This window comes from Bubalus bubalis, chromosome 4 (assembly GCF_019923935.1).
Source record: "Bubalus bubalis isolate 160015118507 breed Murrah chromosome 4, NDDB_SH_1, whole genome shotgun sequence".
NCBI lineage: Eukaryota > Metazoa > Chordata > Mammalia > Artiodactyla > Bovidae > Bubalus > Bubalus bubalis.
The window spans coordinates 2,879,139-2,900,780 of NC_059160.1; the positions used below are offsets into that span (position 1 = coordinate 2,879,139).

The 21,642-nt window shown below is 53.8% G+C and overlaps 1 protein-coding gene and 1 long non-coding RNA gene across 6 annotated transcripts in view; one reads left to right on the top strand and one right to left on the bottom strand.

The window, feature by feature from the left end:
• Positions 1-21,642, bottom strand: part of TBC1D22A (TBC1 domain family member 22A) — a 323,966-nt gene that overhangs the window by 177,003 nt on the left and 125,321 nt on the right. The gene's annotated exons all lie outside the window — the stretch shown is intronic.
• LOC123333145 lies at positions 2,438-5,209 on the top strand. The gene is made up of 2 exons (XR_006550295.1): positions 2,438-2,576; positions 5,006-5,209. It is a non-coding gene; the product is annotated as an uncharacterized LOC123333145 (long non-coding RNA).

Genomic DNA, 21,642 nt, shown 5'->3' on the forward strand with positions numbered 1-21,642 from the left:
GTCACCCGAGCCACCACGCGGCCATCGCCCTGCGCACCTGGAGGCCAAGAGGAGAAGCCGACGCGGACACGGGTCCTCGAGGGACACAATCCTGCTCCCCAGTCACAGAAGAAAAGCTGATGAGCTCACACCTTTAAATAAAGGGCAAGTTAGCCACAAATTAGCTGTCATCTCAAATGCAACCAGGCCACTGAGTATTCCAGCATTCCAGCTCACCCCAGTTTTTTCTACATGGAGTTTTCTCTCAGCTTTTTCTGTGGCGATGGTTGCATTATAAATATAAACATGCGTCCTGCTGGAAGCTGGCCTTGGTGGTGAGGGTTTTCCACTCTATCACACACCCTTTGAAGCCATCTTTCAGGATGCTGGTTAACAGGCCGGGCCTGGTGCTCTGCCGGCTCCGTAACCACCTCGCTGCCCTGGGCTGCAACGTCATCTGAAAACTTCTCCACTATCAGGAACGCATCCGTGGACATCTTTCTTGCACGAGGGGTCTGATCCACGTTAAGAATCGTTTGCTTACAACAAGCATCTCAGATGAAACTGGCAGGTGAAGAGTAAGTACATTTTCAGGGCTCCTAGCAAATCTTACTAAAATATTTTGAAGGAGTGTTTGGAATTTACACCATAGCCAGGACGCCCAAGACTGTGGCCCCACCATCTCTCATCAGCGGTTCCTTCTTTCCACCTCTGGGAAGGCTTAAACAGCTCAGTAAAATGAGGTTTAATTTGCACTGTTTTGCATTCTGGTGAGGTTTCGCGTTTTCGCAGCCGCTCCTTAAGCCCATTTCGGACTCACTGAGTTATCTACGCAGCCCTGAGGCGTGGGGCGGAGGTGGGCACTCACCCCCAGGAGCGGGCTCTCCGGGTTGGGATTTCAGACCCCTGGTCTCCTGCTAAGCGCAGCCCTCGGGGGCAGAGGCCAGGCCTCCCAGCAGACGGGACGGGAACCAACTGGCCCAGCTCACCGCAGCTGCAGGATCCCAGTTGCCCCTAGGAAACACACAGAAACTGAGGACCCCAAATCACAACACCCCAGATGAATCTGTCAAAATACATACATACACAGACACACACACGCTCCCCCGACCGCGGGCTGGCGGCCTGTGCCCGCATGTGGGCGCCTCTGTAACCAGGAGGGCACAGCACTGGGGCTGCTCTCCCTCCAGTGTCTGGGCTTCCTGGGGATGCAGTCTGTCCACGGGTTACGGGGGGAGGTCCCCGACCAAGGCCTGGGCCCCATGTTCGGGGGAGGCGGGTGAGAGGTCACTGAAGGAGGGGCTGTGTTAACCTTCTCTCCAGCCTCCATCAACCCAGCTGCCTGAAGAAACGATGGAGTCACTTCTCTGTAGTGTTTGTGCTGGGATTACAAAACGCAAAATTAGAGGTGCGGGCCCTGGGACACTGTGAGCCGTGCAGAAAAGGGGAGCTACACGGTCACCGTGACTACAGCCTGTCGCAGTCTCTCGGTTGGTCTCGTGAACACAGAACACGCCACCCAGAGCCAGGCTGCTCCCATAAATGCTGAGAATGGGCCTAAAAATGCCCGAGCCACTTGAAAAGCTCAATGTTCCACGGATATAAAATCGCACAGAAACGCATTATAATCTGCAGGCGCTGGTGACCTTGTGTGCTGGTCATGGTGGAACCCAAGTGTGAATCCACAGCCATCACTCAACTTGAAGTGAAGTGATAGTCAATCAATCGTGTCCAACTCTTTGCGACCCCATGGACTGCAGCCCAGCAGGCTCCTCAGTCCATGGGATTCTCCAGGCAAGAATACTGGAGTGGGTTACCATTTCCTTTTCCAGGGGATCTTCACAGCCTAGGGATTGAACCCAGATCTCCTGCATTGCAGGCTGATTCTTTACCAGCTAAGCATGGGAGAAAAACTTCAGAAACACTTAGATGATGCTTGACCTCCATTTCCTACATTTATCTGAAATTCTTCACTTGTTTTTAAAAAGTTAGGCTATTTTAATGTGTTGGTATCATGAATGTGTTTACTCAAGGGCAGTTAAGAGACTCAACACAATGCTACAGCTGCCTGGAACAGAGAAGACCCAACACCAACCAACCAACAGTATTTGCAGAGAAAATGAAAGGAGGAGGGTTTGTCAGAGCAAAGCCTCAGCAGCCTGATCGTTCCGTGGTCGTTCTCCACGAGCGCCACTGAACTCTCCATGCCTGGGGTCCTGGGCAAGGGTTTCTGTTTTGTGCTTTGAGGAAATCTGTTCTCTTAGCTGGAGACTGGCCATTCTCTTCTCTTCAGATGCGTGTGTCTGGTACTGACCACGGGGCCTGCTCACTGTAGGCTGGCTTGAGGGTCCTCGAGCCCAGTATCAAAAAGATGCCAAGAAAACAGATTTCTAAACAGGGGCTCCCCTGCGCCTCGCAAACGAGGCCGGTCAGGGTGTAGTTAACATGCCACCGCCCACAAGCTCAGGTGAGGACAAGCGTGGTTAAGGGGAGGCACGCAGTTAAGGAGCTCGGACGCCCGGGGAGCTGCATCCCAGCCTCGCGAGAATACAGGCTGCAGCAGGAGTGAGGGCCTTGCTTCCAGAAACTCCCCCAAGGTCAGTACGTCCTCAGACAGAGCAAAGACGGGACATTACTCTTGAGGAGCGGCCAAGCCCGCTGCCGTCCCCGGAAGCCAGAGAGAGACATGCCTGGCAGACGGGGGTGAGAAGTCCTCGCTGCCCACGCAGAGCTGGTCCTCACCCTCGCCAGGGGCCCGCAGATGGGGGCTGGCTGGGCGGTGGAGGAGGGATTCTGAAATAACACGTCTCAACAGCTCAAAATGTCCATAAGGCACGGCTCTCCAACAAGAATGTCACCCAAGGTGGCGGGGGCCCTCCGCCCGCCCACAGACAGCCCCTGGCCCTGCCCCCACGGAAAGACAGGACCAAGCGCCCAGGGAGGAGTGGGGCCGCAGTGCTGGCTGTGGGGGCCTCGGAACGAGGAGAGTGCTGAGAAGGGGCTCGGGGGCCTCGGAACGAGGAGAGTGCGAGAAGGGGCTCGGGGCAGGGCTGGGGACAGGACAGCTAGCTGCCAGGTGCCAGCCACAGGAGAACCAGAAGGACCCGGGCCAGGTGTCGAAGCCTCTGGGCCGACACGCCCCCAGGAGGCCAGCCGCGAGCACCCTGGAGAGCAGGCACAAGAAGGGGCCCCCGGGCTGGGAGCCCCGCCACCACAGTGCCGTCACCCGCCTCCAGGGGCAGCCGCTGCCGCTGAGGACACTGCCCCTAGCCTGCACAAAGGCAGGAGACGTGTGGGGTACGGGTGGGGGGGTGCAGGCCCGGCAAAGCTCCTGTCCCTCACCCTCTCCAGGGTGCATCCTCCTGTCAGACAGTCCCTCAGGGGCTGGAGCCCTGCAGAGCTCACCCCAGCCCTGGCGGATCCGTGTTCATGGAGCTGCTCAGCTCCACCTGCTGACCCTTGCTGGTCTGCACTGTCGGGGCCCAGGTGGAGGGGGGCATTTCCACCGGCCCCCAGGCCCCAGGCCTCAGTGTGCAGACTGGGCGACAGCTCGATGAAGACAGAGGCCCCAGCCTGACTCCAGGCCCCTGTGGACTCCGGAGCAGGGCCTCCACCAAGCACTCGGCCGGACCTCCCCGCCCGCCTGTAGCCTGCCCTGCGCTGGGTGCCCACCTCTGTACCTCCCTCCATCGCCTGCCTGACTCGCCCACATCCTTCAGGACCTAATCTGGGCCACTCCTGCTCCTCACCAGTGGCAGAGAGGACCTAAATGTGAGGTCCCAGAGAATGGTGACGCCTTCCCACGGGAGCCCTCACATGTGAGTGAGAGGAGATGCTCCTGCCAGAGCCCAGAGGCCTCCACTCTCCCCACTGCAGGGGCACACACGGCCTCACCGACACAATACTTGCCTAGACACGGAGGGCAGCTCCCACCTGCCTCACCACCTTGGGGCTGGACCAGACATCAGACACAGCCAGGGCAACCCCACCAACTGAAGGGCGGCAGGCTGACCCAAGAGAGGGTCTTCTGTCTGGCTATGCCAGGGAAGCGGTCTTGCTAACAGCACATTTATTATGACACATGGTTCTTGAAAATAATAGTGTGTATTCTGAGGGATACAGAATGTATATAAAGAAAAGTGCCCAGAAACGCACGATACGGCTTCAGCTGACATCGTGGTATAGTTCACTGCATCACGGTTTGGTCCATAATGCTCCTACATACACACGTTTTTTAATAAAACAGAATTGAGAATGAATGTTAAGTTCGAAGTCCCACTACTTTTGCGTATACTTTGGTCATTTTCACGTACTGAAAATGCATGGAAATCACACACCTCCGCTGGCTTATGCATCCTCTATGGCTGGACGTCAGAGAAGGCAATGGCACCCCACTCCAATACTCTTGCCTGGAAAATCCCATGGATGGAGAAGCCTGGTAGGCTGCAGTCCATGGGGTCGCTAAGGGTCGGACATGACTAAGTGACTTCACTTTCACTTTTCACTTTCATTCATTGGAGAAGGAAATGGCAACCCACTCCAGTGTTCTTGCCTGGAGAATCCTGGGGACAGGGGAGCCTGGTGGGCTGCCGTCTCTGGGGTCACACAGAGTTGGTCACAACTGAAGCAACTTAGCAGCAGCAGCAGCATGGCTGGACGTGTGGGTTTGTCTGGTGCCTCTGCAAGAACAAAGGCCTCGACACCGAACCCCCAGCCCTGTCTCCGCGCCTTCCCCCGCCTCCTCCAGACAAGGAGGTGCCCAAGCCTTTCGGGACTCAGAGATTACAGGGTGTCAGTCTCATCACACCTCAAAAGCACTGAGCATTATCTTCTTTAATCGTGGCTAATTTGCTAGACAAAGATAGAACTGCATTATTGGTTTGATTTGCATTTTCATTACAGTGATGCTAGACTTTGTTTTTTTGTTTTTTTTTTTTTAGTGTATTATTCATTTGTGGTAGCATTTTGCAACATTTCTCCTCATTTCCAGAAAGAATCTTTTAAACTGTATGTTTGCTATTCACAGACGTAAGAAATGGTTCACAAAGATAAACAGTGTCACAAAAACCCCACCAGCAAGGAGAGGCACGGAGCAGCAGAGCAGAGGTTGCTGCGGGAGCATAAACACCACTTCTGCGGGCACGGAACGCTCACGGCACCAGCGAACAAAGCAAACATTTCTGGTCAACCTGAGGCCACCTTTCCACGGAAGGATAAAAGAAAACTAAAATCAGGATGCTGTTCTGGGGTGGCTAGAGAATAATTTATTTTGTTTGGCCTTTCTTATCCAATTCAACATCAGTGTATTTTTAATCAAATATATCAATATGTACTAATTAACCCTGCATGGGGTGACTCAAAATTAACCAACCGCTTCAATAATAAATCAAAAAACTGTAATTGGTATTTTAATTTTTTATAAGTAACATACCATGTAACACCAGAGTGAATACTCTATCACCACCATATAATTACACCACAACATACTCTGAGGCCCATCCTTCACGCTGTTATTAGACTCATAAAATATGCTTCCAAAATGAGAAAAAATAGCTGTCAAGAACTGCATCTTATTATTCAACTATTAAACTTTCTTAATCATCAATCAGTTTAATTGCTCCTGACACAGGTTATAAATAACATTTTGTGGTTCAACAGAATACTACACGGGTAACCCCATCGTCCCCGGGGCTGAAGAGGAAAACCCCTCCCCGGGATATTCCAGCAGCGCCTGCTTATCCCTCACTGTCGCTTCCACTTCAATCGGATGTAGCATTCCGAGGCGTGTTGCTGATTTAGGCTGAAGATGTTAAGAAATCACTGTATGTAACTGCCTGGCATTATTTTCAATTAGATCCCTAATGGGCAGATGACCCATTTCACCTGGTCCAAACCAGCAGCTGAATGCAGACATGACTGCCTGGCTGCGTCCGGCTGCTGTGAGCTCTGGCCCCTCCTTCGACCACCGGCTCGGGGTCCCAAGCTCCGGCCCTGGGCACCCAGCTTGGCTGCAGCAGACGCAGAGAGGGGACGCAGCTGTGCCTCAGGGGACGGGACACGGAGGGGCGGCGAGAAGGAAAGGCGGGACTCTGGGGTCTTCCCGTCAGCGACGCCGCGTGCCAGGCGCACACGACATCACGTCGCCCGTCTGCACGGGGCCCTGCTCTCACAGGGTCAGTGCCACGGGTGAGGGGACGGTGCTCGGCAAGGCTGGGGACCCACTGCACGCCCGGGGGCCTGCTGTCTATGGAGCGCGCTCACTCGGGCCTGTTCTCCCTGGACAGCCCTACGACCACGGCAGGCGGCCTGCTGTGTAGAGATCCGTGTCAGTGGTGCTCTTCCCTGATAAGGCGAAGGCTGGAAAGCCCCGGAGCGACACCCCCGACAAAGGCACCGAAGAGGTGCCTGAGACGCGCCGGCTGAAGGCCGCGCGGCCAGCCTGCCCCAGGCCTGAACGGACGGGGAGGCGGGCAGTGAGCGTCCCGCTGGAGACGGGGGAGCCAGCAAGGCTGCACCGAGGAGGAAGCCCACCGACGTCACACTAGGACGATGGGCCGGGTTAGCTTCCAGAGGATTCCACAAAATCCTAAGAAGCGGAACAAAAATAATAACCACAGCAGACTTCCTGTAGAAACGAGGCAGGACAAGAGGCAACACAATGATGCTGGAGTGCTGGAAGGAAAACGGTCAACCCGGATTTCTAGACTCGGTGAAGAATACCGGTCATGAGGCGAAACAAACGCTTCTTCAGGCCAAAATGAGAAAGAGCTACACTACAAAAAACACTGAAGAAAGCTCTTCCGGCAGAAAGAATACGATACAAGGGGGAAAGACAGAGATCTACCCAGAGAACGAGGGTGACATGCCACGGGGCGTGAAGGCGAACAAACGCAAAACGTATTTTCAAAAGATAATTGACCAGAGCACATCCGTCATGAAGATCTTGGCTTCTTTTTATAAAACCATTCTCCAATCACAGGGACTGGGCTCCCTGGAGAAATGGACACACACACACACACACACACACACACACACACACACACAGATCGGGCTGTGTCAGAGGGACCCAGGCGCCAACTGAAACAGTGCCCAATGGCCAGAGCTGGAACATTCAGAACAAAAGATAATCTAGTGCTACTGGACTATAACCCAAAACGTAAAGTAAACATCCCCACAGCCAGGCCAGCAAGGGGACGGACACGCCTGGGCCAATCCATCAAGGGGACGGACACGCCTGGGCCAATCCATCAAGGGGACGGACATGCCTGGGCCGGGCCATCAGGGAGACGGACACACCTGGGCCAGGCCAGCAGGGGGATGGACACGCCTGGGCCTGGCCATCAAGGTGACAGACATACCTGGGCCGGGCAATCAAGGGGACAGACACGCCTGGGCCTGGCTTAGCAGGGGGACGGACACGCCTGGGCCAGGCGGTCGCCACGTGCCCCTGAAGTGATGACAGGCATCATGCTCCCGTGTTCTTCCTCCCAAACCCACAGCCCCAGTTTGATGACAAGAACATCAGGCAAACGCAAATCCAGGGACATGCTACAGAATAACCTGGCGAGTACTCAAGCTGTCGAGGTCACTGAAACCAGGGAGACCTGAGAAAAGGTCACAGCCCCGAGGAGCTCAGGGGACACAGTGGCTAAAGGCCACTGGTGACCTGGACGGGCCCTGGACCAGAGAACGGCCACAGGAAAGTCAAACACAGGCCATAACCAGCTGTCAATACTGACTCCCTAGTTGGGACAACTGTCCCAGTGTAACAGAGGCTGGGGCACCTGTGGCGGCAAGGGGGCCCGGCCGGGGAGAGGGCTGCAGAGGCAGGGGTGGCTGCAGACGGGCACAGGCGTGCCTGGCCGCCTCTGAGGCTGGACGCCACCACCCCGCTCCGGGCACGTGAGAGCGCAGCCCCCTGGCCAGGGACCGCACCCTCGCCCCCGCCTGGGAAGGCCAGGTCTGCACCACCGGACCGCCAGGCAGTCCCAACAGAGCACGTCTAAATCCCGAAACCGGCCCTGAACGGCCGCCTCTCGCCGACTTCGCTCTCAATGCAGTAACTGGCCCAGCTCCAGCGAGCTAAACGAATTATCCGGTGAGACGGAAGGAGCCGGACGCAGCTGGCCCCCGTACCCTGGACGACGCAGCCCCAGCCTCACCGCCTGTGCACCCTCCGGGGCTGGAGGGCCCGGGGGCCTGGAAGACAGGCACTGCCCACCAACAAGGCTCCGCCTTCGAGCCTTCTGCTTGGGGAGCACAAATTCCATCAGCTATAAATCAGATTTATGAATTTTGTATGTATCTAAAGAAAGAATGAAAAAAAAAACCGTCAGTTCCCACTGAGCCGCTTGCCCACAGCACCTCTCTGCAGCAACTGGACGGCTGACAAAAGGCGCTCGGCCCTGATGACGCATTATCACAAAGTCAAGCTTCAGGGGCTCAAAACCAGCACGTGAGGCCGCGACAGCCCCCGGCCTGCGTGAGACACAACTGCGTCGACCCAGGTGGCGAGCGCTCTTCCAGGACAGCTGCTCCGGCGGTATATTTTCCATACTCACTGCCCTGGGCAATGCTGCACACCCTTGATTATTCTTTGCAAATACATAATACATGAGTCACAAAACCAATTGCAGAGGCCCCAAATTAGACACTGCTGACCAGCCCCAGAAAATGCTATCATTTTAGAATGTTCTTTTCGAGTGGTTTTTGTGTTTTATTGGCGAAATGGTGTATTATTATTGCAATCATAATGATTTAAGTATAAATACCATTAGAGTTGTAATACCAGCGCACATGTACTTGGTGATTTAATTTCAAAGACTTCACGCCACTCTACGTACCCTCCATCATCAGCCTCCCAGCGAGACGGGAGGTGCAGCTACAGCCTTTGTTCTGCGGAGCGCAAGCTGAAGGCAGAGAAGCACAGGGCGGGCAGGCCCAAGGCTGCGGGCGGACAGCTGGACACTGCAGGCTGCTTTTACCCTCGGATACCCACAAACGCTCATGTCCGCCTGCAGGGATGCAGCCTCACACACTTTTCACAACAACAGCGTACCCTGGACATTTACAAGGAGCGCAAGCTGGCGGAAAGCTCTCCTGAGAGGAGCGGCACTGAACAGCCACGCGCAACCCGGGGACCAAGACAGGACTCGGGGCGGAGGGCGGAGGGGGCCCAGCACTGCCTCGCCTCTGCACGCATATGAGCAGGCGTGCACGCGGGCGTGTGCACCTGTGTGCATGCGTGTGTGTACACAGGAGTGCATGGATGCATGCATGGGTGTGTGCGCATGGGTATGTGCTGTGTGTGTGTGGCTGTGTGTGTACACAGGTGTGTGTACAGTGAGTGTGTGCACAGGTGTGTGTGTGTGTATATGTACATATATATATACACACATATATATATCAGTTCAGTTGAGTTGCTCAGTCATGTCCGACTCTTTGCGACCCCATGGACTGCAGCACACCAGGCCTCCCTGTCCATCACCAACTCCCAGCGTTTACTCAAACTCATGTCCATTGAATCAGTGATGCCATCCAACCATCTCATCATCTGTTGTCCCCTTCTCCTCCTGCCCTCAATCTTTCCCAGCATCAGGGTCTCTTCCAATGAGTCGGTTCTTCACATCAGGTGGCCAAAGGACTGGAGTTTCAACTTCAACATCAGTCCTTCCAATGAATATTCAGGACTGATTTTCTTTAGGATGGACTGATTGGATCTCCTTGCAGTTCAAGGGACTCTTAAGAGTCTTCTCCAACACCACAGTTTAAAAGCATCAATTCTTTAGTACTCAGCTTTCTTTATAGTCCAACTCTCACATCCATACATGACTACTCAAAAAACCGTATCTTTCACTAGACGGACCTTTGTTGGCAAAGTAATGTCTCTGCTTTTTAATATGCTGTCTAGGTTGGTCATAGCTTTTCTTCCAAGGAGCAAACATCTTTTAATTTCATGACTGCAATCACCATCTGCACTGCAATGATTTTGGAGCCCCAAAAATTAAAGTCTGTCACTGTTTCCACTCTTGCCCCACCTATTTGCCACGAAGTGATGGGACCAGATGCCATGATCTTAGTTTTCTGAATGTTGAGCTTTAAGCCAGCTTTTTCCCTCTCCTCTCTCACTGTCATCGAGAGGCTCTTCAGCTCCTCTTCGCTCTCTGCCATGTGCATTGCTGGGGAAAGGGGCGTGAGGCTGAGCGTTGGCCCAGCACGCGGGGCTGCCTGCATCAGTCGGCGTGGCTGTCACGGCCTCCCGGACGCTCCGCTTGGTGTCTGTGGCCTTCGTGTGGCAGTGTGCAGAGACACCTGTGCCTCCAGGGGGAGAGGCACAGCTTCCCCAGGTCTCCCAGGGCCTTGGAGCAGCAGGATGGGTCCGAGTCAACAACCACTCTTGTTCCTTCTTGAGAAGCTGCCGTTTCTGCCCCTCAGGGACAAAGCCCACAGACAGGAGGCACCTCTGTGCCCTCACCACACTGGGCAGAAACCACAGCCACACAACAGACTCAGACTCGCGGCCATCGGCTGACACGCCAGGAGCCATCGGCTGACATGCCAGGAGTCATTGCCTGACATGCCAGGAGTCATTGGCTAACACACCCAGTGGTTAGGAGCTCACAGCGAGCAGGAAATGAGCAAAGGCAGGCCGTGGCTGTGACCGCGGCCGCGTCCTGGCCCAGGGCGCGCAGCACAGGGGGCACCGTGGAGGGCAGAAGCAAGAATGGGGAACCACGGAGTCGTGACTGTGTGCAGAACAGACACTCTGGCCAGTTCCTAAGAGTCCATCAGATCCAACCGCCCCGTGCGTCCAAGTCGAACTCACCGAATGAGGGGGAAAGTATGGACTTCATCTTAGTAGCCAAGTTAGGAGCTAAAACACACATGAAACCTTTTCTGCTGAAAGAGCTTTGACTTCCTGTTTGCTCCCTCCCCTAAAACGCTCTGAGGGTACGCGGTGCGCTGTTTTATTTGCTTGGCTGTGCTGATCTCTCCCGTCGGTCTCCGAGGCCCGGCCCTCCGACCCTGCAGCCCCCAAAGGCGTGTTTCCTAGACAACACAGAGGCTCTGAACAGCACATTTTTGCAAAGGTACAAAGAGCAGCCTTCTTCAGTCACGGCTGGCACTGAAAGGCAAGTTTATCAGGTGGGAGCAGGACTCTAAAAGCCCTGGTAATTTTTCCACATCCCTGCTGAGAGAAAAAGCTCAGTAACCAGTCCCCTAAATTAGCAACAGAATGGAAGGTAGGAGCCAAGTCACCAGGAGAGCCACGTGCCCTGAGGGGGAGACAGGGGTCCGGCTGGGGTCGGGACCTCCAGCCCCCTCCCTGGTCCAGAGTCCACAGTCCATCGTACACACCTGAGACCGAGAATCTACACCTCTCCAGTGGAGAGAGGGAGAAACAGAGGCTTGGGACGGGGAGGGGGAGGGCAGGGGGAGGGCACATCCGACGGAGGGGACACAGGAAGAGACCCCGGTCCTGCAACGCAACAGTCTGACGGGCAAACGGTGACCAGCGCGTGTGCCTCCCACAGGCTGGGACGTGCACCAAGACTCAAATGCCCGCCTCCAGGATGGCCGTGACCTGCAGGAGGCACCTGTGAGCCTGTCTCTGCCCTTAACCCTCTCTCAGACCCACCGGGGCCCTGTCCTGCCAACCTAAGAGCATAAGGGGCAAAGGCCCTGCAGGAACCCCCAGCTCCGAGCTCAGAAGGCACCGCCCGACCCGGCCGGCAGCCGAGCTGATGGGTCTGAGGGAGGCCCCGGGCTCGTCCTTGGAGACGCAGTCTCGCTGACAGTGTCATGCAGGGTGCTGACTGCGTGCATGCAGCACCTTCGTCCCACAGGCAGACTGCCTGCGAAATCGCTAAGGCACTGCAGGGGCCAGCGCCTGTCACCCCAAGAGCCTGTCTATGCGCCTCTCAGGGGTTCTTCTGGACAACGCGATGAGGGGGCACCTGTGCTCCGGCATTCAACGTTGCCCCTGCTCCCACCCGCCACGCTGCTCGCAAGCCCCAAGGCCGTCCCGACAGTCCGATCCCGCAGTCGTCCGAGGCCCGTGGGCCTGAGCATCAGACGAGGATGATCCCAGGCGCCTGCGTGTCAGCAACACGGCCCCCCCGCTCCTCGCAGCCCCCTGGCCACCCTCAGCCTTGAGGGAGAAGCATCGTGTGTCCTGGCTGCTCTCCCTCCAGACAGAACACGCTCTGCCAGCAAGGGCAGGAGCGTCACTGGTGCCAGGGGCACCCACAACACAGCAGCCCAGGCGGCCCCATCACACAGGCTGGACCAGGGGGCAGCCTCGGCAATGCGCAAGCTGATGCTGACCCGCCTGGCAGGGAAAATGAGCCTCAGTGGGGCCGGCTGGTGGATTCAACAAAAGCGCCCCAGTGCCTCATTTTCAGAAGCTGTGTTCACGTCTCTGAGGGGCAAGATAAGAAAGGAGGGTTCATACTAACACAGAGCCGCTAACGAGACAGCTCTTCAATCCAGAGAGTCAGAATCACACAGAACGGCAGGGCTGCCTCTACCGCTGATAAAAACCGTTCTACAGCACTTTAGGCCACACGTCTACTGCAGAGTAGAGAAGCAACTTCTAATGGAAAATGTGCACAACATCAGACAGAAAAATGACGCTCACTGCAACCCAGTTCCAGCTGTAGGTGCGCAGACCAGCCGCCCTCCTCCGGGCCCCTGTTCTCCAGAGAAGGACGGAGCCCTGAGCCCCCGAGAAGGCACTGTCTCCAAACACGAGGGGGCAGGAGGCAACACTTCACGGTGAAGAGTCTGCGTGGACGGACGTGAGTTGCTCACTCATGTCCAACTCTTTGCAACCCCATGGACTATACAGTCTGTGAATTCCCCAGGCCAGAATACTGGAGTGGGTGGCCTATTCCTTCGCCAGGGGATCTTCCCAACCCAGGGATCGAACTGGGGTCTCCTATATTGCAGAAGATTCTTTACCAGCTGGGCCACAGGAGAAGCCCAAAAACACTGGAGTGGGTAGCCTATTCCTTCTCCAGCGGATCTTCCTGACCCAGAAATCGAACCGGGGTCTCCTGCATTGCAGGTGGATTCTTTACCAGGTGAGCCACCAGGGAAGCCCATGGATGGGGAGGACCCCCAGGACCCCTACCCTACCCGGCCCACAGAGGAAGGGACAGAAGCATGAGGGCACGGCCCAGACAGCTCGCAGTTACTGACACCAGCCTCCAGGTGCCCCTTTCCCATAAAAGAGGAAAGCTGTCCACGCACAAGAGGCTGCCAGGGTCAGTCCTGGCTCTGACCGTCAGCAGTGTGAAGACGCTGATCAACTTATAATCTCTGTGCTTCAGTTTGCTGATCTGCAAAATGGGATGATAGGAGCATCAACTTCAGAAAGGAAAGTTCTCTGAAAGCTCCTGGAATAAAGGACGCCGGCTGCAGCCACCACACCATCACCATCACCAACACCACCACCTCCGTCACCACCACCTCCATCCCCATCACTCACCATTCACCCACCACCACCTCCATCCCCATCACTCACCATTCACCCACCACCACCTCCATCCCCATCACTCACCATTCACCCACCACCACCACCATCATCAGAACCAGCATCACCGTTGTCTCTCAGTAGTAACTGCTGACTGAAAGAATATAATAAATCATTTATTCCTTCTGAAATTTGCACTATATAAGGGCAAATACCATGTCGTATACATTTTGGTATATCAAAAATCTACACTATGACTGATTTTATAAAAATCTGTGCAACTGAAAGAAACTGCAAAGAGACCACAAGATGGGGATTCCATTTCGACTTTTAAGAAGCAAAGTCATGACCAACCCACAGATTCTGAAGAGGTTCAGTTGCTGAAAGCATAAAGTTGCAAAGTTAGAAGAGGCAGCTTCTCATTTCAATTTTTTCTTTAATCTCTCTCAAGCACAAAATGGCAGAAATTGAAATAACCTACTCTCTACAAACTTACATCTCTACCTTAAAAGAAAAATCAACCTACACGTTCAGCTTTTCTGAATATGAAAATAAATCAAATTTTTGCATCCAACTTTCTCTGAGGATACTTTATCCGCTAAGAAGAGAAAGTAATAATAATGAAAAGAGAAAGACTTTTCATTTTACAAAATTTGAGACCAACTTCAGTCAAGTCATTACAGACAAAAAACAAGTTAAAAGGCTTTTCTTTTATTAAAGCACGATGTATACAGACTTTAATGCCAGCAAAAGGTATTTTTCTTTGGCCACGTGGCATGTGGGATCTTGGTTCCCCCACCAGGGTTCAAACCTGTGCCCCCTGCAGTGGAAGCCTGGAGTCTTAACCATGGGACCAGCAGGAAGTCCCAGTAAAAGGAATTTAAAGTTTAAAAGATTTTAATTGGCTCCAATCCCACATCATATATTAATATAACCCCACTGTGTTAAAGAATAGTAATAAGCACATGAAAAGACACATAAGAGCATCAGCCATCAGGGAAATACAACTCAAAACCATGAGACACCATGCCGCACCCACTGGGGTGGTTGAAATAAAAGAGACAGACACTAGCCAGTGTGGGCAAACGTGGAGCACTCAGAATCCTTCAGATGGTGGGAACGTGAAACGCTGCAGCCCCTTTGGAAAAGAGTCTGGCAGTTCCCCTACATGTTGAACACGGAGTTACCGTTTGACCCAGCAATTCTAACCTTAAGTATACAGTCAAGAGGACCGAAACATGTCCACACAAAAAGACTTGTAAACAAATGATTACAGCAGCCTTCTACGTAACAGCCAAAAAGGGGGGGAAAACCCACGTGTGTCAACTGACGAACACACAGACAAGACGTGGTCTGTGCACGTGGTGAAACATTATCAAGCCTCGAAAGGGAACGTGGCACTGACGGACACGGCAGCTCCAGGGACCCCGAAAAACATGACGCCAAGTGGAAGCAGCCAGGCACCCCATGTATGCGTCTGTCTCCACGGGAGGCCCCGCACAGATGACCCTGAAGACAGAAGCAGCACACTGGCTGCCCGGGGCTGGAGGAGCCGGTGATGTGGAGTGAAAGGCAGTGGATTAGACCTGGAAAAGAGAGGCAGGCACCTGCAGCGAGGCGGGACACAGCGAGGTGGGCAGGCGGGCGCAGGACGACCACTCGGCAGGTCAGACAGAGAACACAGGCAGCGGGGACGGGGCGGGTTCCTTCCCCCTTCCCATCACGGACGGCCCCTGCTCTGGTCCTGCCGGCCAGCAGCGTCCATTACTCTGGACCTACACCGGGGGCTGGAGAAGACTCTCGAGAGTCCCTTGGACTGCAAGGAGATCCAACCAGTCCATCCTAAAGATCAGTCCTGGGTGTTCATTGGAAGGACTGATGCTAAAGCTGAAACTCCAATCCTTTTGGCCACCTGATATGAACAGCTGACTCATTGGAAAAGATCCTGATGCTGGGAAAGATTGAGGGCAGGAGGAGAAGGGGATGACAGAGGGTGGGATGACAGAGGATGAGATCGTTGGATGGCATCACCAACTCGATGGACATGGGTTTGGGTGAACAACGGGAGTTGGTGATGGACAGGGAGGCCTGGCCGTGCTGCGATTCATGGGGTCGCAAAGAGTCGGACACGACTGAGGGACAGAACTGAACTGAACTGAAGTCTTTGATGGTTGAGCGTTTCAAGCCGCAGCTGCAGACCATGGCACCTCCTGAGTCAGTTTCTGCTTAAGCAGATGGAGGGGGGACACAGCCGCTTTCTGTTCCTGGTGAAGAAGACCTCTGGGGCGGGCCCTGCCAGGTGGGCGCGAGGCCCGTGAACTGCATGTGACGGATGTGGCAGGGAGGCTGGGGGCGGCACAAGCCGAGTGGGGAGCGGCAGATCCCTTCCTAGGCCCCCTCCCCATCACGACGTGAACGACCATCGGCTCTCTGGCACAGGTCCCCTGGCTCAACACTGTCCCGGCTGCCCCCGCCACTCGAGCTCACGTCCACCTGGTCCCAGGAGCACGACGCTCTTTCATCCACCGGGCCGGGTGGACGGACCCGTCTCCCCCTTCAGCAGCCAGTCCACACCAACCTTCCCGACGACATGTGGCCCCGAAACGAGGGGACCGACGATCAAGACTTCATTTCTTCCCTGTAACTCGCTGCCCCTTAAGGCAGTTTCACAAGTAATCACACTTATTTTCCTTTCTATTTGGGACACAGATCTGTTTAGGACAGCAAGGTGACAGAAAGTGTGATTTCCCGGCAAGGACACCTTAGGGAGGTGGCAGGCTCAGCGTTGGGAGCCAGATGCGCTCCCCCAGAATAAAGCTCTGCAGATGGGGAGCTAAGCGCACGGCCGCCCCCCTGATGGACGCATGTTGTATACATTAGACCTGCAAGGCCTTCACAGGCACTTCCTGGATTCACAGAGGCTCTTAAATATTAATGTAGTCTGGAGCCTTCTTGAATATTACTCAATTCTTGCTACTGAAGCAAAAAACTCGGACATCTGACGCTAATGGCTGAGCTAAGCAGCTGGAAGACAGCAGCCACAGCAGACACTACTCATCACCCTTGGAGGAGCCGGGACACTCGCCCAAAGACACACACAGCGGTGGTGGCACCGGGGCCTGCACAGGGCGGGGGACGTCTTTACAAAGAAGGGGCTCTGCTCTTACTGTTCAGTCGCTGAGTCCCATCCGACTCTTACGCGACCCCCGTGGACTGTAGCCCGCCAGGTTCCTCTGTCCATCGGATTTCCCAGGCAGGCACACTGGAGTGGGTTGCCATTTCCTCCTCCAGGGGACCTCCCCAACCCAGGGATCAAACCCCACCCATGTCTCCTGCATTGGCAGGTGGATTCTCTACCACTGAGCCACCTGGGAAGCCCATAGAGAAAGGGGAAGACACCTAACACAAAGTTAAAAGGAAAAGAAACACACACACAACAGAAGAGATGGCCCCTTCACTGATATTCACCGTGAACCGCGCAGGGCGGCCTGCGTTCCAATCACCTCTTGCAGACGCGCCTGCCTTCAGCATTTATCCGTTCATACCCAAGTCGGGTCCACAAACATCCTCCCTTTCTGGAAAGTGGGGGATGGGCCACACTCTTGTCGCAGTCTGGCGTGCTGGAGGCCTTCCTGCCAGACGACCAGTTGGAGGGGGAGCCACGTTCCCTTCATGTCCTTAGAAGGACGCCGTGCATCACTGATGCCTGGGATGGGAAATCCATCTGAGACACCTGGAGCTGCAGACACGCCGTCTGAGAATCTGCTCAGACGACCACTGTCCCCGTCGTCATCAGCCTCGAGACAGCTGCTCCCCCGTGCCCATCTCCTGTCCATCTAATAACGGGGACACGTCTCCTCTGCCGGCTTTCCTCTCGTCATTATGCGTGAAAAATAAACAATCCTAAATTCTCTACTATGTTCAAAAAAATGTCTCCAGACTCCTTATCTTTGATAAGCAATCATTTGGAAAACACAATAAGCAAACTGAAGGATCTCACAGAAGGAGCTGCTTATTTCTCTATTATATTCTTTGCGATGAGTCCATCTCCCATTCTTTCATTCTTATATCATCTAAGCCCCTTTTTTAACCACTTTTAGGAATGACTGATGAGTAACGATATAATAATACCTGGGATGACACAAGAGCAAAATATTTTAAGATACAGAAAGAAATTAAGATCATTATGATCTGACAATGTATCTCAGATTTATAAAAAGATTCAAGGGACCTATATAGTAGCGGCAAGATAGAATGGGGCTTTTGTTCTACTTTTCAAAATAAGTAGATTTTTCTCCCTGCTCTTTGAAGAGTGGAACAAAAGTCATCAAATTTCAACCCTTACACATAGTTCAAAATATGCAAACAGGAAACTCAGAAACTAAAGTTGGGTCACTTGATCCCTGAGGGTTCGTGGAGGTTCAGAGTGGTCCTCAAAACTAAGAACACCACCAGAGACGCCTGCAGCCTGAGTAAAGCCCCACCTCCTTCTGTGTGTCCCCCAAAGAGCCCTGCTGGTCCTCGACCAGGAAAGCCCAACGCTGGACTCATGCGGGTAGAATGTTCGTCTTGAGAACGCCTGCTCACTCCCAGCACTTGGCAAATGTCAGACCGTCCCTGATTCTAGTCAGAGAGTCTGTGAGGCGTGTCTGTTAGTCTAGCTCTTGGTCAGTAACTGCTCTCACTTGGAGTTTAAAGCTGATGGTTCTTTAGGCCCAGCTGGAGAAGTACAGTCTTGGTCGGTCAGTAAACGCGCAAGGCTAATTTTCTGCCCCTCTGGCTGGGGTCTACTCCCGCAAGAGGGCCATGACCCAGGTCCGCTTCACGCTCTGTTCTTTATCCAGTGACTCTCCGCTGAGCCGAGAGGCTGACCGATGTATGTCCCAACCCGACGGGAAGGTCCGTACTCACTGCTCTGCCTGCCTGGCCTCCACACCCCCGACTTCAAGCCCCCGTGAGCCCCAAGCTGTCTGTGAGGGGCTGCAGAAAGCCCCGGGCAAGGGGGCCGCGCAGGGCCGTGCCCATCTGACTGCCTGCCACAGACACCTGCCTCTGCCCGCCACGCAGAGGGACCCGGGCGGGACTCGGGCCTGGCCTGTGCTGCTTCGTGGAGAAAACGGTCCTGAAAAAAAATGTCACCCGCTAGACGGAGTGGACACGAGAGGTTCAGAGAAAGGAGTGGAGGGCTGACACGTCTTAGGCAGAAGATAAAGATTTCTGGAGAAAGGACGTGCACGTAGCTGCAAACGATGGCTACCCACCCCCAAACTGCCCGTCTCCCAACATCTCCTCTCAAAACACCACAGGACAAGAAGAAGGGGAGAATAAAACTACATGGGGCCTTCCCTGGAGGTCCAGGGTCTAAGACTCCACACTCCCAACGCAGGAGGCCCAGTTCAATCCCCAGTCAAGGACTAGATCCAACACGCGGCAACTGCTGAGCCCACGCACTCTGCAGCCTGCGTGCCACGAGGAGGGTCCCACAGCCACAGCCAAGACCTCAGGCGACCAAATAAATACATGAATATTAAAAAAAAAAACACTACGCTGACACCATGGCCTCACGACTTGCAAAAAAAGCTGCTAAGCCTTCCCACCCCATCCCGACTTGTAGTCTGCACTCCTTCCATCTCCAGGGGGCTTCAGGAGAGCGGGGCGGGGCCACAGAAGGGGAAAGGAAACCTCCCCCTTCCCTTCAGGAAGCAAAGGCAACACTTATACCTAAACCCGAGGGAAGGGAACTAAAAGCCCCCGCAGACCAGCATCACTCAATCAGCATCGCTCATGCAAAGCACTGCAAAGATATAAACAGAGTCCGACACCACGGCCGAATCCCTAACCGGTCTGTCTCTTAACTCTTTTCTGATAAGCAGCAAAGTTCTGGGTTAGCAGGCCTGGATACGCCAATCACTCGATAGGGGGCCTTGCATCCCCGTGCCGATTGGAAAAGCGGGTTTTCCAGAGTTGCCTGTGACGATGGGCTGTCCGACGCAGTGAACTCGTGAACAGTGGTAGCTGTTCTCACTAATACAGTTTCACTTTGACTAGCAGAGCACATGCACTTTCTGAAAACTCACGAACAGTTGCACGCGTGAGTCAGCAAAGAAACCACCTAACATCAAATAAGGCATTCCTTAAGGATGAATCTGTCTGAAAGCAGGGCTTGTCTCCCAAGGTGTAACACTGAATTGGAAATACAAACAAACAACAGATCAGAGAATAATACATCACAAGGCTCTCAAAACCAAATGCTGGTGATTGTTTAAGATTCTAATGAAATGTCTGTGGGTAAAATAAAAGGAATGTAGAACATGCAACGGCCAGGAACAGGTCAGACTGTGCCTTGAAATCAAGCTCCTCAGGGTGCTCATGACCACACCCCCGGTCACTTAAAACCTTCACGCGTCGGGCGCTGGGCCCCCACATGCAGGGCTGAGCTCGGGTCTTGGCCACAGACCTCCCCACAGCAGAGCCGGGTGCCCCAGCTTCCCTGCTACGGCCGCCCCTCAGCCAGCGCACTGTGCATGGTGGGGTCTCACCGACGCTCCCACCATCTGGCCTTCACAGGACAGAAGCCAGCGCAGAGAGGAGCCCCCTCCCTTTCAGGAGGCTCTGACGCTCCACCAACACATGGTACTTCCAGGGGAACAAGCATATGGCCTGGGCACAAAGACACATGTGTGTCTGGATTTGTTAATTGATGTTAACAAAACAAAAGATGATCTGAAAACGGTTTTGGTAATTTAACAGTAACCTTCGGTAAAAGGGAAACATTTAAAAAGGCCAAAAAAAAAAAAAAATGAAGATGGGTAATGGTATGTGCTATATAAGAAATATCTGCAAATTTCTCATTCTCACACAGTGAAAGACAAAAATTAGAAAAGAAAGCGAGAGCTTGTGGGGAGAAAGGATGAGGCTCTTCAAGGGTAAATTGGCAAAGCCCTCAATTCAGGCCACACTCCTCTGCAGGACTCTGATTATCACAAAGGGATTCTGAACCCAGGCCCAGGAAATAGGGCTCGTGAAATTCTGGAGTGCTGACAAGTGTGGGGCTGGGTCTTTCTGGGGAGAGGATCCAGGGCCGGCACCACTCCTCACAGGTGTGACCACCTCACAGGTGTGACCACCGCCACTGCGAGCTCTGAGGACCAGCCACCCTCCCAGTCGGCCTTCCAAGACTTGCTCATTGTTCAGTCCCTCAGTCGTGTCCAACTTTGTGACACCATGGACTGCAGCATGCCAGGCTCCCCACCCTTCACTCTCCTAGAGCTTGCTCAAACCCATGTCCATTGAGTCAGTGATGCCATCCAATCATCTCATCCTCTGCCACCCCCTTCTCCTCCTGCCTTCAATCTTTCCCAGCACCAGGGTCTTTTCCAATGAGTTGGCTCTTGGCATCAGGTACCCAAAGTATTGCAGCTTCAGCTTCACCATCAGTCCTTCCAATGAATATTCTGGACTGATCTCCTTTAGGATGGATTGGTTTGATCTCCTTGCAGTCCAAGGGACTCTCAAGAGTCTTCTCCAGCACCACAGTTCAAAAGCATCAATTCTTCGATGCTCAGCCTTGTCTATGGTCCAACTCACATCCGTATTACATATCACTTCCTGTGACTTAGATGAATTCAAACGTTTTCAAAGACCTTGTGCTCAACTGCTGAAGTTTCCAGATGTCAGATTATGCGACATGGTATATTAGGAGGGTAAAAAGGGAAGGGATCCCACTAATGTTTTTGTTAATTTGTTAGTTTTTTCCTCTTAGCCAGAGCCAGGACCACTTCAGCAAGGACAGCAATTTAAAACAGGAAATGAAGAGAAACCATTTAAAAGAAAGGAAATGAATCAGGGGGGAAAAGATGTGAAACTGCACTTCAGTGGGAAGGAAATAGAACTTGTTCTCTGGTGAAAGGATTTTGAAAGGCTGTACAAAGGGTCCCAATTAACGAGGATAAAATTCTACCACCTCAGCCTCAGGGATCATATCTGAACGTGCGAAAGTGCTTCGGCGGCGTGTCGCGAAGCACAGCTACAAATTGGGGAAATTAATCCTTGACTTCACTACCAGCGGCGGGCACAACAATCACGTGATCGGGGGGCTCGGGGCTTCAAGCAGAGCCAGGCCAGCAACTCAGGAAGGCGTCCGGGGGCAGAGCTGTCTGGATGCCCAGGCAAACGGTTTGGACCTG